The sequence below is a fragment of the Pteropus vampyrus genome, unplaced genomic scaffold (assembly GCF_000151845.1).
Source record: "Pteropus vampyrus isolate Shadow unplaced genomic scaffold, Pvam_2.0 Scaffold15, whole genome shotgun sequence".
NCBI classification, from domain to species: domain Eukaryota; kingdom Metazoa; phylum Chordata; class Mammalia; order Chiroptera; family Pteropodidae; genus Pteropus; species Pteropus vampyrus.
In genome coordinates, this window is record NW_011888796.1 from 14,155,968 (window position 1) to 14,161,967 (window position 6,000).

General features: G+C 35.9%; 1 pseudogene; it reads right to left on the minus strand.

Annotated features, from left to right (window-relative positions):
• Positions 1-1,106: 1,106 nt before the first annotated feature.
• Positions 1,107-1,225, minus strand: LOC111735845 (annotated as a pseudogene).
• Between the last annotated feature and the right edge of the window lie 4,775 nt (positions 1,226-6,000).

Below are 6,000 nucleotides of genomic sequence, written 5' to 3' on the forward strand. Positions count from 1 at the left end.
ATTGTGACTTACTCAAGGTCATATGGCCTGCTATGTAGGAGACTTAGGAGCCAAGGCTCAGGTTTGTCTGTATTAATATGTTGCAACACGTATCAACTTCTACTTCTGGCAAACAATATCTAATCAGTGTAGACTGAATAACTACTATGTGCACTACACTCTAAAGAAAAATATAAAACATTCCTGACTTTCTGTTTATGATTTGATTGGGGTAGACTAGTAAGATTTATGAAAAAATTTTAGGAAAAAATACATTCATACATAAAATTAATCAAGTTTTGTTGATGGACTCAGTCCTGTGAACACTAAGGAAGTTTAGTGTCTTCAGGTATTTTAATGTAGAAAATGAGGAAGTTTCTTAACCTAGTATTAAATGTAAATCTGAACTTCATTGAGATTAGCGTAACCTGTGTCTTTGGAGTCTCATTCATTTTGCATTGAAAAGGCCATATTTTCTCTCTAATATTTTCCCATAATACTGGTTAAATTTTGTCCAGAAGACCAGAATTTTGACAAAAATTATGCAAAATGTCTATAATCTATGGATTGGAAAGTTAAATTTAGACAAAATTTGTCATAAGTCACTAAAGTACTTTTCCTTGTTTGGTTTTGTCTCATTTGTAAATCAGGAAAAATGGCTAATTTTGACAAATAGACATCTTTAAAAAATATCAAAACTCCACAAAGAGGAACTATAAAATTGAATCAGTGAAATAGTGTAAACTAAAGAGTGGGCAACCATGTAAAACAGCTGAATACTTTTATGTTAAAATATTTAATTCTAAAATCTTTACGTGAAATATGTTTTACTAGTTAAGGCAAAGTAAATGATCCTGAACAGTCCTTATAACTCAGATGGGCGTTTACCAATCATTTTTCTTTCTTGTTTGGAAATACTTTTCTATCTTCAAGATCTCAATCAATACACACCAACCTCATGTGTGGCAAACTGGATGTCTGCCCCTCAGGTTGAAGCTCCAGGGCAAATAATTGGCCTTTTTCACGGAAAGACCAGGGGTACATTTTAGTCTGCTGTGTTGTGCCCTAAGGGTGGTAGCCTGATAAGAACTGTATCTCCATTTGTTTTTTGTTTTTTGTTTTTTTTACACCTACAGCACCTGGTCTTCCTAGGTGGTCTCCCATCCAAGTGCTAACCGGGCCTGACCCTGCTTAGCTTCTAAGATCAGATGAGATCAGACGTGGTCAGGGTGGCATGGCCATAGACTGTATCTCCAATTGTTACAGTCCTGTGTGAACCACGAACACAAGCTCCTCTGGCCACCATACCTAAGAGCTCATGGAGCATCCCCTGTGTGGATTTCATGCTCCCACTGGCTTTCATGGCACCAAGGAAGAGTGCAGGGTTAGAGTGCGCTTGTTAGCTTTTGCTGGGCAGTGGGAGAACGCTGGGCCCAGTAATACCTGCAGGTACTATCAAGGTAGGGGAGAGTGCAAAAATGTGCCCACCAGTACCCACATCCCTGGAGAGAATCTCAACAGGCTCATGCCCTTCTGGTAGATACTTTAAGATTAGCAAATGAATTTCCTTCATATACAGTCTAAGCTCTTTCAAACTCTTGCTTTTGTACTGGGCCTTGGGGCGAGTGAGTCATTGCCTGAACCCTTTAAGAGAAATATCTGTTCTCTATAGCCCTTTGGGGCTCCTGAATGTGAACTCCACTGTTTTTCAAAGCCAGATGTTTTGTGAGGGTTTATCTCTCCATTGCAGGTCCCAAGGGTTGGGGTACCTGATGTGGGGTATGAAGCCCTCACACCTCAGGGAGAAGCTCTGGGTTTGTGAGAGCCCTCCTGATTGTTAGTTGCAGCACTGGGGGTGGAGTTTTCTACGAGAGTGTGTCTCTGCTTCTCCTGCTTCTCCTACTCATCTTGATGTGGCCCTTTTACTGTTTGTTGTGAAGGAACTGTTCAGCTAGTTTTCAGGTCCCTTTAAGAAGGAATTGTTTCATATGTGGTTGTAAATTTGGTGTGTCCATGGGAGGAGATGAGTTCAAGATCTTCTTATGCTGCTACCTTGGACTCTTCTCCTATAGCATTTTAATACAGGCTACAGAGGTACACTCAGGGAATGTAAGCTGGGGGCCACTATTATTGTGCTCTCCCTCAGCCTCTTAAAGCATCTACCAGAGGTGCATGAGCTTCTTGAGATTCTCTCCAGGGATGTGAGAGCTGGTGGGCACATTTTTGCACTACAGCTCACCAGTACATTTCAGAAAGGAGCTTAAATACTTGTCTAAAGCCCCGATTTTTGCAACTGTCACCCAAGGAACCACTCTGGGTCACCTGGTCTGGAGGCCAGCAAGGTTTATTGCAGCCCCACAAGACTATATATATTTACATATTTTAAAAGCTACTGCCTGAGAGTCTGGCTTCAAATTAGCCTATAACTAGGTGCTGACTGAGATTCTTCCATTTAGAACACTGACAGGTCTTAGCATACCCTCAACAACTAGGACCTATCAAGAATAAATCATGCTTCTTAGACAATCATAAAAGTTCAAGGGGCAACCAAGAGCTATGGCAAGGTTGAAAGATAAGGTTCATCTACAGAAAGCCACTCCTTCAAGACTGGGAGAGGTATCTGTTTCATCTAATAAATAAAAAGAAACGCGCGCGCGCACACACACACACACACACACACACACACACACAGTCGAGAAAAATGAGGAAATGAATATGTTCCAAATGAAAGAACAAGATAAAATGTCAAGAAAAAAACTTTAATGAAACAAAGATAAGTAATTAACCTGATATAGTTCAAAGTAATGGTCATAAGGATGCTCACCAAACTTGGAAAAAGGATAAATAGTGCAAACTTTAACAAAGAGGTAGAAAATATAAGTACCAAACAGAAACCACAGAGCTGAAGAATACAATAGCTGAACTAAAAAAAATATGCTGGAGGGATTCAAGAGAAGACTAGATGAAGCAGAAGAAAGAATCAGTGATCTAGAAGATGGCAGTGGAATTCGCCCAAAAAGAGAAGCAAAAAGAAAAAAGAATTTAACAAAGTGAAAATAGCTTAAGAGACCTATGGGCAACATTAAGTAGGATGACATTGCATTATCAGGATCTCAGAAGAAGAGAAAGAAAAAGGGGCAGAAAACTTATTTGAAGAAATAATGGCTGAAAACTTTCCTAAATTAGGGAAGGAAACAAACATCCAGATCCAGAAAGCCCTGAGAGTTCCAAAAGAGATGAATCCAAAAAGAGCCACATTAAGACACATTATGATTAAAATATCAAAAGTTAAAGATAAAACAAAAATCTTGAAAGCAGTAGAGAAAAAGAACTCCTTAGGTACAAGGGAACCCCTACCTATAGACAACAAATTTTTAAGCAGAAACTTTGAAGGCCAGAAGAGAGTGGCATAATATATTTAAAGTACTGAAAGAAAAAACTTCCAAGAATATTCTACCCAGCAAGGTTATTATTCAGATGTGAAGGACAGATAGTTTTCCAGACAAGCAAAAGATAAAGAACTTCACCACTAAACTGGCCTTACAAGAAATGGTAAATGGACTTTTCTAAACTAAAAAGAAAGGACATTAATTAGTAACAAGAAAACATTAAGGTATAAATCTCACTGGTAAAGGTAAATATATAGTAAAGGTATCAAATTAATCACTTATAAAGCTAGTATGAAGGTTAAAAGAGAAAAGTAATAAAAATAATAATCAGTTAAAGAAGACACAAAATAAACATATATAATGTGACATCAAAAACAAAATGTTGGAGTGGTAAAATATGTAGAGTTTTAGAATGCGTTCAAATTTAAGTTGCTATCAACTTAAAATAGACTGTTACATAGATAGGCTATTATATGTGAACCTCATTGTAGTCACAAAGCAAAAACCTATAACAGATACACAAAAGAAAGGAATCTAAGCATAACACATAAGAAAATCATCAAGCCCCAAGAGAACAAAAGAAAAAACATAGGAACTACAAAAAAAAAAAAATTCACATCAATAAGTACATACCTATCGATAATTACTTTAGGTATAAATGTACACTCCAGTCAAAAGACATAGAGTGGCTAAATGAATAAAAAATAAGACACATCTACATGCTGCCTACAAGAGACTCACTTCAGATACAAGGAAGGACACACATAGAGAGTAAGGGATGGAAATGATGTTCCATGCAAACAGAAACAAAAAGAAAGCTGGGGTAGCTATACTTATCAAACAAAATAGACTTTAAAACAAAGACTAATAAAAGACAAAGAAGGACATTACATAATGATAAAGGGCTCAATCCAACCAAAGGATATATAACATTTGTAAATATTTATGCACCTGACATAGGAGCACCTGTATATATAAAGTGAATATTAATAGATCTAAAGGCAGAAACTGATAGCAATACAATAATAGCAGAGGATACATCATCTAAACAGAAAATCAATATGGAGACATTGGCCTTAAATGACACAGCAAACCAGATGGCCTTAATAGATATTTAGAAAACATTCAAATGCAGAATACACATTCCTCTCAAGAGCACATTCCGCAGAATAGATCACATGTTAGGACACAAAACAAGTCTCAGTTTAAGAAGACTGAAATTATATCAAGCATCTTTTCCAACCACAATAGTATGAAACTAGATATCAATTATGAGAAAAAAAAATAGAAAAATCACAGATACGTGAAGATGAAACAACATGCTACCGATCAATGGGTCAAGCAAGAAATCAAATGAGAAGTAAAAAAAATAGTTTGAGACAAATAAAAATGGAAATACAACTTACCAAAGTCTATGGGATGCAGCAAAAGCAACTCTGAAAGGGAAGTTCATAGCACTACAGGCCTACTTAAGAAACAAGAATCTCAAATAAACAATCTAACATCACACCTACAGGAACCAAAAAAGAACCAAAAAAGCCCAAAGTTAATAGAAAGAAAGAAATAACAAAGATCATAGCGCAAATAATTGAATAAGACTAAAAAGACAATAGAAAAGATCCATGAAACTAAGACCTGGTTCTTTGAAAAGACAAAATTGACATGTCTTTTGTTAGATTCACCAAGAAAAAATTGAGAGCGTAAGTAAATAAAATTGGAAATAAAAGGTGAAGTTACAACTGATATGCAGAAATACGAAGGATAACAGATTAGTATGAACAATTATACGCCAACAAATTGGACAATCAAGCAGAAACGGGTAAATTCCTAGAAACATACTTTTCAAACACTGAATTGTGAAGAACTAGAAATTCTTAATAAACCAATAAATGGTAAGGAGATTGAATAAGTAATCAAAAACCTCCCAACAAACAAAAGTCCAAGACCGGATAGCTTCACTGGTGAATTATACTAAACATTTAAAGAAGATCTAATACCTACTCATCTCAAACTCCCAAAAATTTGAAGAGGAGAGAATGCTTCCAAACTCATTTTATTAGGCTAGCATTACCCTGTTACCAAAACCAAATAAGGACACTACAAGAAAACAAAATTACAGTCCAAAATCTCTGATGAACATAGATGCAAAATCCTCAACAAAATATTAGCAAACCAATCTGACAATACATTCAAAGGATCATAGAACATGATCAAGTGAGATTTATTCAAGGGATGCAAGAATGGTTCAACATCTCCAAGTCAGTCAATGTGATACACATTAATGCGATGAAGAAAAAAATTGTATCATCTCAATAAACGCAGAAAAAGCATTTGACAAATTTCAACATCTATTTATGATAAAAACTCTCAACAAAGGTATAGATACAACATACCTCTACATAATAAAGGCCTTATATGACAGTTAACATCACACTCATTGGTGAAAAGCTGAAAGCTTTTCCTCTAAGATCAGGAACAAGACAAGGATTTACTTATATATCAATTATGGATTTACTTATATATCAATTATACCCACTCTTGCCACTTTTATTCAACATAGTATTGGAAGTCCTAGCCAAAGAAATTAGGCAACAAAAAGAAATCAAAGGTATCCAAATTGGAAATGAAGAAG